A 13,340-nucleotide genomic window follows, 5' to 3' on the forward strand; every position below is an offset into this window, starting at 1 on the left:
GAACATGGACTACTATTACAGCGACCTGAGGAGGTCGCTGGGGTGAGAGAGAGACGAGAATCTTGTTTCTTGATCAGAAGGCTGGATTTATTGATATATGATATATAATACATTATAACTATACTAAATAGAATAAAGAGAGAAGTTGCAGAGCTGCTAAGCTAAGCTAAGAATAGAATAGAATCTAAAACCAAGAGAATTCTCTGTCCCTGTGTTCCAGAGAGCTTGCCCTGTGATTGGCTCTAATATTGTACACATGGTACATGAACCAATCACAGGTGCATCCTATTGCATTCCACAGCAGCTGATAACAATTGTTTACATTCTTCTTCTGGGGCCCTCAGCTTCCCAGAAGATGGACAATCCCAAAGAAAGGATTTCTGTGAAAAAATGTCTGCGACAGACTACCTCTTACATCTGTTCCCTATTGTATCTGTTTCCCCTCCCCTCACAATTTTCAATAATAAAAACCTCTGAGTTAGCTAGAGCCTTTGAGATCTCCCCAGCGTAACAGGCGGACCCTCGACTGGACTGAACCACAGGACTTTGTCTCTGCGTTGGTAGCTATATCCCCCCCCCCCTCTCTCCCTCTCTCTTTCTCTCTCTTTTTCTTTCCCTTAATCCCTCTATCGCATTTTTGCTGTTGTTATTTCAATAAAACTGCATTTATTTTGATTATCACTGCAAACCCCCTTGTACTGTGTTGGTTTTTTGCACTCTGAGATCACTCCTACGAACCATCAGGTCATCTGTTCACTAGGATGGATCCTGACAACCGGCTCAGGTCCCCCCACCCCTCCCGCCCTCCCCCCCCCCCACCCATATCACCCTTTCCCCCACCCCTGCTGCAGCCCCCCCCTCGCGGTGGCTCTGCCTACCTCCGCCGCGGCTTCCCCCACCCTCCTTCGCGCCCCCCCCAACCCCACCCCGCTCGTCCCCACCTCTGCTGCCCATCCTATCGTGCCTGCATGTACTACAACCCCCACCTCTTGTAGCCTGCTCGCCAAATCAGGCTTTCGCCCTGCATGCCGCCACACCACAGCCCCAGCACACCACGCTGTACCCGTGGCACCCCAGACCGGCCTCACTGCCCCTGCTCCCCCCTTGCCACCACCCCCAGACTTCCCAGCCTCCCACCCACCCTCAATGTCACCTGAACGGAATCCCAGAGACCCCCCCAAAGTGACATCCCTCTCCCCCAGGCCTGTGCATGCTGTGCTGCTATCCCAGTCCCACTGCTGCCTCCCTCTGGCCTAGCTATCCCATGTGCCTCCTCACAGCCCACAAAGCCCCTGAAAAATCCCGCCTCAACACGCCGTAAAAAGCATAAGACACGGACTGCTCGCTCTCACTCCTCCTCCTCGGATGACAGCAGTTCCAGTGACTGATTCTAATACAGTGGACATTGATCCATGGGCTCTAATTAAGATAGAAGTGACTAAGGCCGGTGATTGGCAAATGGCGTAGAAAATAAACGCTTTCCCAGTAGATTATAAAAAAGGAAAAAAAGGCGAGGAATCTACTATAAAGATGTAGGAACCTAGCTCAAATAAGGAACTAGTACAATTAAGAAATATAGCCAAAGTACATGGCACAAGCTCACATATTTTTAGACATTTCTTAGAAGCTATTTTCTCGGCACATGTTTTAGTACCCCACTATGTTAAAAATATTGCCCACTGCCTCCTATCCCCAGAAGAATATGTGTTATAGGAAAGGCATTGGAAAAAACAATTAAAAACATTATCGGACTCATATTCTGCAGATGCTGATAAGACAGATTTTACTGTCGAACAGCTGGCTGGGGAAGGGGATTTACAGAAACCCTCTGACCAAGCCGACACACTGTCCAAGTATGCACTGCAAGATGTGGCAATGGCAGCAAAAATCTCCTTACTTCTCACCCATGACAATTCAATGCATACTATGCATTTTTCTAATATTAAACAAGGAGTAGAGGAAATCTTTATCAAATTTGTAGACAGAATTAAAGTTGCTCTGGAAAAACAGATAGAGAGCTCAGAGGCAAGAAAGGAACTGTTGTGCAAGCTTGCCATGAGTAACTGAAACGAACAATGCAAAGCGATTCTGAGGTCTCTACCCTTGGATACAGACCCTACCATAGAGCAAATGCTGGAATGCTGTACACGTCACTCGTCCACTGAAAAGACAGTGGCTCCAGCAGTTGCTAAGGGTATTGCTGAAGGAATTTCTGGTGCATATGGAGTCATAGCTTCTAAAAACCAGGCCTGCTGCTTTCACTGTGGAGATTTTGGACATTTTATAAAGGACTGTTCAGACAGGTCACCTACCCAATACTCTCGTAACATCTATCAAAGACCCCAGAATCAGCAGTGCTTCCAGCAGCATTCGGGAAACGCCTTGCGCAGCCCAGTGGAGCCCCGGGCTATGACAACAAATCAAAGGCCACCCAGACCAAACCACACACCATCCCAGGAGGTTCCGGACCACAAGAAGAAGATCCAACACACGGGGCGATACAGATGGGAACCCACTGCCATCTGGTAACTGCTCTGTCCATTGACTTTATTAATGAGAATATTTATCATGTTCCCACAGGCAAATATGGGCCAAAAGGTGGCCCTTCGGACAGCTTAATTATAGGTGACACTCTCCATAGCCCAACGGAAATCTTCTTTGTTTCAGAAGTACAAACAGTGGGCCCGGGACAAGATATTCTTGTTCAGGTGTTCTGCATGGACTTACCATTTTTCCTTTCAAAGGGAACTCCGATTGCACAAGCCATTCTACTCCCAAAGAATCACAGGGAACAGATTCCTCTCAACCCTACAGCAATGTGGGCACAAGTTGTGGGACCAAGCAAGCCTACCATCGAGTGCGGTCTTACCTGCAGAGGAGAGAAGATCGACTTACCGGGGATGCTGGACACCGGTGCTGACATGACCATCATCGCTCGCTCAGAATGGCCAGCACGCTGGGATTTGCAACCTGTTGCAGGCATGATTTCTGGGATCAGTGGAGCTATGGTATCCATGCAAAGCAAGAACAACGTCCTTGGCGAAGGGCCTGAGGGGCAAGCTGGCACCATCTGCCCATTTGGGGTAAGGGCCCCTATCACCCTTTGGGGCAGGGACGTTCCAACCCAGTGGGGGGCTTCCCTACGTATTCCCACTCGGGATTTCTAATCGGGGCCACTGAGGAGCGCGCACTGCCAGATACCCCTTGTCTCACCTGGAAATGCCATGACCCGATCTGGATCAAACAGTGGCACCTCTCTAAAGTCAAGCTGCGCGCACTACAAACCCTCATGGAAGAACAGCTCGCCAAAGGCCACATCATTGAGACCACCAGCCCTTGGAACTCTCCAGTCTTCGTACTACCAAAGCCTGGAACAAACAGATGGAGGCTCCTCCACAACCTTCGTAAGATCATCAAGGTGATTGAGGACACAGGCCCCCTTCAGCCTGGCCTGCCCTCCCCATCGATGCTGCCTAGAGCCTGGACACTTGCTATCATAGATATTAAGGACTGTTTCTTCAGCATTCCACTGCACCCCCAGGACCCTCCACGGTTTGCTTTCTCCGTTCCCTCGCTTAACAGAGAGGCCCCACTCAAAAGATATCATTGGTGTTTTCTTCCCCAACGACTAAAAAACAGTCCCATTATATGCCAGTGGTACGTGGCTCACATCCTGTCTCCCGTTCGGAAATTATTTCCAAATGCTATCATCCACCACTACATGGATGATATCCTGGTTTGTGCTTTAGAAAAAGCTTACTTAGACAAAGCTGTTTAAAAGACCATTGAAACCATAGAAAAGGCAGGATTTGAGATTCGTGAGAACAAATTACAGTATACTAACCCATGGACTTACCTTGGAGTCCAGATCCCGGAAAGGACCATCGTACCCCAGCAACTCATCATAACAGACGACGCAAAAACCCTGAGAGACACACAGCCCGTGTGGATCTATCAGCTGGGTACGTCCACTGCTAGGAATTACAACAGAGGACCTTGCTCCCCGTTCAACTTTTTTCGTGTCAACGAAGACCTGGACTCTGCATGCACTCTCACAACAGAAGCCCGAGATGCCATCACCAAGGTCCAAGGAGCCCTGTCTTCATGCAAAGCTCATCGCTTCAAGCCCAGCGTGCCTTTCCAGTTCATCATCCTGGGAAAAGCACCTCGATTCTATGGACTGATTTTCCAACAGGACTTTCAGCTTTGAGACCCTTTGCTATTACTGGAAGGGATTTTTAAAAACAACCAACCTTCAAAGACAATTACCACCCTCCAAGAAATCATGGCACACTTAATAAAAAAGGCTAGAACTCGCCTCCGCTGTCTTGCAGGGTGTGAGTTCACATGCATATACTTGCCACTGACCACTGGGGACTTGGAGAATTTGCTCCAGACCAATGAAAATCTCCAGTTTACCCTAGACAGCTATACAGGCCAAATTTCAGTTCAGTTCCCAAAACACAAACTTTTTAATCCTGATGTAACCTTTCATTTGACCCCAAAATTAGTCCAAAGTAGAACACCTCTCAAAGCTCTGATCATCTTTACAGATGGCTTAGGATCTTCCCACAAGTCTGTAAGGACATGGAAAGAACCTCGGACACAAAAATGGGAATCTGACTTACAAATAGTGGAGGGATCCCCACAGATTGCAGAGTTAGCAGCTGTTGTCAGAGCCTTTGAAAAGTTCAAAAACAAACCCTTCAATCTGGTCACTGATTGGCTTATGTTGCTGGTATAGCTATGAGAGCAGAACATGCTCTTCTCAAAGAGGTTTCCAATTCAAAATTGTAACAATTGATTTCTAAATTAATACACCTAATCTCCCACAGAAAGCAACCTTGCCATATAATGCATGTGAGGTCACACACTGACCTCCCAGGTTTCATCGCAGAAGGGAACAGGAAAGCGGATGCATTAGCCATGGCAGTAGAAACTGCTAATATTCCTAACAAGTTTGCCCAGGCAAAGTTGTCACATGCATTTTTTCATCAAAATGTACCTGCCCTTATAAGAATGTTCAAGCTTTCAAAAGATCAGGCAAAAGCTATTGTTGCTACATGTCTGAGCTGTCAAAACCATAAGATACCATCTATGGGGACGGGAGTCAATCCCCAAGGTATAAGGTTGTAGTTCGACAAGGGAAAGGGGTTTGGTAAACCTGAGTAGGTTTTTGCCAGACAAGTTTAGGACTTGTGACTGGCAGTGTTCCCTGGTTGAATTCACAGCATTTGTCACCGGCCTAGGAACAGGATGTTGGTCCGTTCTAGGCGGGTCTGAATGAATGAGACCAGCTTGTTCAGCAGGCATGGTCCGAAGGTAACTGCTAGAAGCAGCAATGCCAATGGACCTATTAGGGTACAAATCAGAGTGGTTAGCCATGGTGATTGATTGAACCAGGACTCGAACCAACCCTGTTGGGCTTCCCTGTCTTTCTGTCTCTGAGCCAGTCTGTTTCGGAGTTCCGCCATGGAGTCTCTTACGACTCCCGTGTGGTCTGCGTAGAAGCAGCACTCCTCTCTCAAGGCGGCACACAGGCCTCCTTGCTGCATGAACAGGAGGTTCAGACCTCACCTGTTCTGCAAGACCACTTCTGAGAGTGAGGAGACTGACTTCTCTAGGAAGGAGATGGATTTCTCGATCCTTTGCAGGTCCTCGTCGATGGTCATTTGCAGCTGGGACAGTCCTTGGTGTTGGGTTGCTAGGGCTGAGACACCCGTTGCTGTTCCGGCTGCTCCTAGGCCGAGCAGCATTGTGATAGTTATACCTGTCATTACTTCTCTTTTGTGGAGCCGGCTGGGTTCCTCGAGAAGGTGATACACTTCTTCGTCTGAGTGGTACAGGACCCTAGGAACAATCAGAACTTGGACACAAAAGTCGTTAGAGTCATCGAATTTGGCAAGGAACACACAGGGACTCACTCCAGATTGCTGGCAAACCCACATCCCAGGTGCGGATGGGACTACCCACTTATTGTTTTTCCTGTTGGGCTTGACTACTTTGGTGCAGACGTTGCCTCTCCGCCTAGCTAGGGTTGCATTGCCAAAGCATCTGCCCCGGCCTGTGACTTGACTCAGGTTGATTCCTTTGCGAGGGGTATCCCATCTGCACTGGTGAGGGGCATCGGCTGTGGAGTAACTGAAGGGAGTGTTTAAAGCGACTCCTTCATAAAAGGGGGGTTTGACATCGTAACAAAGCCAGCAGGATTCGGTTAGGTTAGGGTTGGATTTGTTTAGGAATACAAAGGTAGCTTCTAACACACGAAGGATTGGGTCTGAGTCCGACCCGGCTAAACGGCCTATCTGAAAGGCTTCCGCATGGCCGGTCGGGACATTGCTGACCCCTGTGGGTAAGGTTTTGGGGTAGGTTGCGTTTCTCCCTTTTTGCACGCTTTTAATCACTTTGTTGGGTCCGACCGCTCGGGGTGCTGACGGTTGGAACCTGATAATTCGCACATTCACCCTCTCTTTTGACCCTTGAAGGACTACTGTCCACGTTCTGCCTATGGCCCAACTGGGGTGATCTGGCTGCAAGACCGTCATGTTGTAGTCTGTGCATTTCCGAATTTTTGAGACTTTGTGGCGCTTTCAATAAAAGCTTCCCTGAAGGAAGAAGGGTGTTTTGCAGCCGCTGGGTGCCCAGGTGAACTGTAAGAATTTGTCGGGCTCTTGTGGATCCCACCCAGGCCCCAATGGTCTGGCATCTGTAACTATGGTTTCACAGCCCCAGTGCCCACAATATCCCCACCCTGGGTGATTGCAGTAGCTTTTTCCTGGGTTTGAAGCTGGGCACCAGTAAGATAGGTACATGTGTGTGACGTGTGGGGAATTGGGGTCTACCTTTGGTAGTCCTGGAAACAGGTCGGTAATGCAGAGCACGAAGGATGGGGTGTTCGGTGTGGTGATTTCTCTGAGCACCTTGTCGCTACTAAGGTGTTGCATGACCCACCTGAATGGCCGATGGGGGTAGTGATCTGGGCAGGCTTGCCCTTTGGCAACAAGCCCCAACAGCAAAATCACACAAACACCCTTGATGCTTGGGTCTCACCCGTACGGGTCTCTCGGGCGCTGCCTGGCAGCTTGGTGGTCTGCCTCTTTCCTCTGGAATGGGGATGTACGTGTCACGAGGACATCCCACGAGCATGTCCTGTAAACAGAAACTCACAATTCTCGTCAGTCTCATTCTGCTCGCTATGAAGGTTGGGCTTAATTGACTTAAATGGACACCACCAGATTTTGCCGTCCTTTTTGACAGCTGCGTACCCTCTCCCCGTGAGCATCAACCTCCAGCCCCGTTCCCATTCGCCTAGCTTGTTTCTAATCACCACCTGCGGGCCCTCCTCTAGCGTTCGAGTGGCCCAGTGCTTTTGAACGGGACTGTTTGTTACATCTCCCCTAGGGAATTGATTCAGTGCTAGCAAAGCGGTTACCAACATACGTGCCTGATCTCCTGGGGGAATGGAATTGGCAAAGCCCTCTGCTTTCACCAATACTTCTAGCTTGGTTTTCAGGGTCTGATTTGCTCTCTCAACTATGGCCTGCCTGGTACTGTTATACGGGATGCCTTGCACTAATGTGATGCCCCATTTTGAGGCGAATTCCTGTACTGGTTTGGAGGTGAAATTGGAACCGTTGTCCGTTTTGATCTGCTTGGGGATACCGAGCCAAGCCATGGCTGTCAGCCAGTGCTGGATTGTGGCCTTGGAGTTTGTTTTGGGGTACTGTGTGGCTATGATCATTCCGCTATAAGTGTCTACTGTCACTGCAAGCCATGCTCAGGGCTTCAGCAGTTGACACCAGGTGAAGTCCGACTGCCAGATCTCTGAAGGCTTGAGACCTCTCGGGTTGACCCCACAGGTCCATAGGGGTGACTTCTGGCAATGAGGGCAAGTGGCTACCACATGTTTCGCGTCCGCTGTTGGGATTCCGCATCTCTTCGCCAGTGCTTTGGCTCCGATGTGGAGTGACTCGTGCAGTTGACGAGCTTCCTGCAACGTCCATACACCTTTTGCTGCGGCGTCCACTTTGTCAATCTGGAAGTAACCTTTGACTGGGTCATGGCTGTTGATGTGGATGACTGACACGGTGCCCTGTCGCGAGGAGAGTGCTTCTTCCAGCATTAGGGCTGCTGCTGATGTTGACACACCTGGTCCTGCCATGGCTAGGCAGAGCCTTGCCACGAATATAGAGTCCGTTACAATGTTGAGGTGTTCTTCTTGGAAGAGTCCGCACGCCAAGACCACTGCTGCTGCCTCCAGTTGTTGCACTGACAGTGTGGGGTCACATGCTTTGATGCAATGCCATTGCTCTCCTGCCTGCCACACTGCCGTCACGGTTGAAGTCGTGGAGGAAGCATCTGTGAAGACCGTTGGTCCTGGCTGCGGTCGGTCCTTGACCTTCGGCGGCATGTCCATGTCGACTATGGTCAGCAGCCAAGTCCAGGGTGGTCTGGCAGAATAGGAGATTTCTCCTCCGAAGCCGGTGAGAGCAAGGGCTAGGTACTCCGATATTGTGGCTGACTCCGTGGTCGGTTGCTTGCGGAACAGAAGGTGGATGCTTGTCGGCTCTGTCCCTAGGTGTTTCAAGGCGAGTTTCCTGCCTTTCATGATGAGGTTAGCGATGCATTCGATTCCCGGGGAGAATGCACGAGCAGGTCTTCCGAGGACCACCCATTGGATTGGTCGGGCCTTTTCGCAAGGTCCTTGGGCCAGTGCTCCTACTCCCCCCTTTGGTGTAAAGTGGACGTATAGGTCCAGGGGCACGGCTGGATTTCACCTGGCAAGTATGCCAGTGGACATCTGGCTTTCGATGAAGTCGAGGGAGCTCGTGGCTTGCGGTGTCAGCTCCTTGGGTTCCCAGGGGTGCCTTCCTTTCAGGAGGTCATATAGAGGGTCCATGACCTCGGGAGGAATCAGGACGATGTTGCGAAGCCACTGCAGCGATCCCACCAGGCGTTGCACGTCGTGGAGCGTCTTGATGTCTCGACTGACCTTCGCCTCGGGGGGTGTCACGTGGGAGCTTGTGATCCCTACTCCCAGGAAGGTCACGCAGGGTCCTCTCTTGATCTTTGCGCTCGCGATCTTGAAGCCGTTGGCCTGAAGGGTTTCCATGATTGTGGACACCAGGCGATCTACTTGGCTTGCCGATGGTGCTGCGACTAGGATGTCGTCCATGTACTGGATGATGGTTGCGGTGGGATAGGAGTGTCGGACTGGCATCAGTGCTTTGTCCATGGTGATTTGGCATATAGTGGGACTGTCGACAAGGCCCTGTGGTAGTACTCGCCATTGGAAGCGGAGGTTGGGCCGCTCGCCGTTTCGAAACACCACGGAAAAGGCAAATCGTTCTCTGTCCTCAGGGTGCAGAGGTATTGAAAAGAAACAGTCCTTGATATCCAGTACTGCGCATGGCTGCCCTGCGGGGATGGCTGAGTTCGTGGGTAGCAGTGTCTGCACTGGACCCATGGGTCGGATCGTCTTGTTCACTTCTCTCAGGTCGTGGACGAGACGATAGCCTTCTCCGGACCTTTTGGGGATCACGAATACAGGGGTGTTCCATAGGCTGATGGAGGGTTCTATGTGACCCTTTTGCAGTTCGCGGTCGACCAGTTCCAGCAAGGCTGCCGCTCGAGGCTCTGTCAGGGGCCACTGCTCGACCCATACGCGGTCTGATGATTTCCAGGTCAATTTGATTGGCAGCGGAGGGTGTATGGCAGTGGCCCTCAGGATAAATTTGTAATCCGGAATCCTAGCATGGAAAGGACGTCCCTTCCTAACAGGGGTGGAGAATTTTGCAATATGTAGGGATAAATCGCCACTGTCTGTTCTGGTCCCTTTTTCGTGTGAAGTGTTATAGCCACCAGCTGGGTGCTTTTCCACGCCCGGGACTGCCCTCCTACTCCGTTCACTGGAGGGACTTCTTTGAATTGCCAATGTCTGGGCCAATATGCTTGGGGAAAAATCATGCAGTCTGATCCCATGTCCGCCCAAAACTGAAACCCTATGACGTGGGGATCCTGACTGCGTAAAGGCGGCATGTCCCCCACACCATCAGGGGTTCCTTTCCTATTCTCATGGCCAAGGCCACCCAGGGATCCTGCTCTGGGGCATCTCCTGCTGGCCCTGTGACACCGGCGCGGCTTGTGGCCATGGGGGGTGCGAAGGTACTGAGGGTGCTGCATAACTCTGCCATTGTATTGCTGGCGGGGATGCGAAATTGACTGCTCCCTGTGGGGGCATGGGGTATGAGGGTCCCCTGCCCCACTGGGGGTTGCTGTAGCCGGGCCGCTGCATATTCCAAGTGGGAGGAGGCTGGATACGGCCCAGCTGCCCCCTCCCTCTCCCGTTTCCCTGAGGCCTGGATCTGCATTCCTTAGCTAAATGCCCCTTCCTTCCACATGCCCAGCACGGTCCCCTAAGTCCCCCTTGGCGTGGTGGAGCAGCTGCTGATAGGCGCCTTGGCTGGGGGCAGTTTACTGCCAAGTGGCCTGTCTGGCCACACTTAAGGCACGTCATCACACTGGTTATTGCAGTGTGAACTGCTGCTTGAATGGGAGCTAGATGTTCCTCCTTTGCAACATGTCTGATCATGGCTGCTATATTAGACCCCTGAGGCAGTGATCCTAAAATGTCCTTGGTGGCTGAGTTGCATTGCTGGCGTAGGCACTCTGCCAGCACCGGACCCTTAGCCTCTGAGGGTAATGCAGAGGAATCTAATGCGGCCTGAAGCCTGTCCACAAACTGAGTGAAGCTCTCACTCTGTTTTATAGAGGACCATGGGGAGGGTTTGGCTACTACTTTAGAAGCATCACGGATGGCTTCTCGGGCAGCACGGGTTGTTGTCATAACCTCATGGGCCCGCAGACCCTCGGCCTGCGCCTGGGGAGTGATCATTGTGGGGTCTGTACCCATTAACCTCTGTATGCTGGAGCCGTGCAGTGGGTGGTCTGCCCCTGTTACCAAGGCTAGCTGCTTCATGCAATTGTCTTCCCACTCTTGTTTAAAAACTATCATCCCTGCCCCATCAAAAATCATTCTACACGTCTGCTTAATATCAAAGGGAAGCATGTCGTCCCCACCAAAAAGGCCGTCAATGAGTGTGGAAACCATGGCAGAATTAATTCCCTTATCTGCAATCGCTTTAACGATTGCCTGTACATCTTTTGGATTGACTGGGGAATAGGTCCTTTGGTTTCCGCCTGCCCCCCCCCCCCATGCGGACCGGGAACACCAGTGTCGCAGACGGGGCCCATTCCGCGCAAGCCATTTTTATTTTCCACCAGTTTGTAAGCGAGGTCCGGTCTTTCTCTGATAACCCCTTCCCCCATGCGGGAGCACTGTAACTAGTGACCTTACATGCCGCTGCTCTCTCTCTGTTAAAGCTAGAATCCCAATCGGAATCCTCCGATTCCCTCTCAAGCCCGTCCCAGCTCAAGTCAGAGTCTGATCCGGAAGTTGACTGACTGGACGCTTCCGGGCTGCTCTGCCTTTTTCTTGGGCTCCGACCCCGCCCCTTCCTGCGGGGGTCGGGCTGTTCCCTCCCCCTGGGGTCCCCCCGCCTCCTGCTGGGGGAGGTCCTTGCGTATAAGGACCTAATTTGAATAGAGCGCTCTGTATGATCTTACGCTCCACCGCGGGGGCCGCCCCTTCTCCCCGCTCGCCCGCGCATGTGTTGTTAAGCAGGCTGACTGCATTTCCGCCCCCCACCTCCTCCTTTCCGCCCTTGCCATGCAGCTCGGTGCCATTTTCAAACGCATATGGTGGGGGTGAGTTTTTACCAATCCCTACGGGGTCCAACAATCTGGCCGCGTTCCGCGCCTCCTCCCCGAGCCCTTGCCAGAACGCCCGCGCGTGTTCCCCCCCCTCCAATGGTAAGTCTGCTCGCTGAGGGGGTTCCGGTGTTCGTGCCTCCGTGCGCCCGCCCGGATCAAGACCCTCCGCGGTTTGTGTCGCCGCGCCCACCCCAAGCTGCGGCATGGCTAATAAGCAGGTTTGCGCGGCTTTCCAGGTTTCTTGCTCTTGTCGAGCTTTTTGCAGAGCCTGGACAACTCTGCCCCACGACTTTAGGGCTTTCCCTGAGCCTGAAGACATAGTGTCCTCCGCCAGAGCTTTTGTACAATTATCCCACACCCCCGGATGTAGGATATCCACAGGGCTTTCTATAGCCCCAAGCTTAATCAGTTTTGGCAATGCGAGAGTCATATCTCTAAGTTTACATTCGATACCCCATTGTGCATGCATTTCTGTTACGACCTTCACGATAGCATCCATGCTCGTCGCTGGTCCAGAGGCGTCCCTCCCGCTGCACTAGGCCAGCTGTGCAGCCGCCGTCCTCTGTCCAGGCGAATCCCCGTTCCCCGGGCGCTGATCGGCTCCCGGGTATCAGCACCAGTTGTTGCCTTCTGATATAAGGCAAGGCGACCTGGTTCTGAGGAACAGCACGGCGACCCAAACTCTCCAGGGTCGCTCGGGCCAATGAGCACGCAGACACCAATGTGGTGGACGGTCAAAAGGCGTTTATTATCTCTTCTCGTGGGGTTTTATAGTCTAAGGGGGTCTCTACATCAGAGGGGGTCTGCCTCAACTATCTATGGTTAGTAAGGAGTGGAAAGTTACCAGGGGTGGAAAGTTACTGGGTGTGGAATGGAAAGTTACTGGCTCTACTGTTAGGGGGCTACATTCCTAGGGTGGTTTCTTATCTTAGGGGAACAGGGGATCCTGCCTCTCCGTTACATTGCGTAATCTTCCGAACGCCTGTCCCTATCTACCACAGCCTGCTTTGCAGTTACTCCCACGGAGGTCGAGTGAAGGAATCTGTGTACATTATTGTCATTTCAGTGGCAAGTTAGATTCAGCTCCTCTGAAAAATGACCAGATGTTCTGGCTTGAAAGCAAAACCAGTGAGAGACTCCAAGTCAGAAATACAATTTAGTAGGAAAAGGGAAAAAATCCCAAAATACATGCAATAATACAAAAGAAAAACCACTGACAGAGTCAGAATACAACCTGACACTCTACTAGTTAGGGTGGTGGTAGCAGTCCAGATGAAATGGTCTTGTTGAAGTGGTGATCCCATAGAAAAGATCTGGTAGCTCTTATCCTCTGGAAACCAGTGAGTAAGAGCAGCTTGTTCTGTCCCAAACCCCAGACTATATCCAGGTGGGGATGCTTAGCTCCTCCCCCTGGGTAGAGCATCTCACAATGGGCTGATATCATTCTATGAGTCATGTGGTAAGTCCTTGATTGCCCATTAGACAGAAATGGCTCCTGGAGGGAGTTATCTCTGAGTCATGCAGCAAGGCACTGATGGGTTCATTAACAGGAGATGAGGAAAAACAAT

The sequence above is a fragment of the Ammospiza nelsoni genome, chromosome W, assembly GCF_027579445.1.
Source record: "Ammospiza nelsoni isolate bAmmNel1 chromosome W, bAmmNel1.pri, whole genome shotgun sequence".
In the NCBI taxonomy this organism is placed as follows: Eukaryota; Metazoa; Chordata; class Aves; order Passeriformes; family Passerellidae; genus Ammospiza; species Ammospiza nelsoni.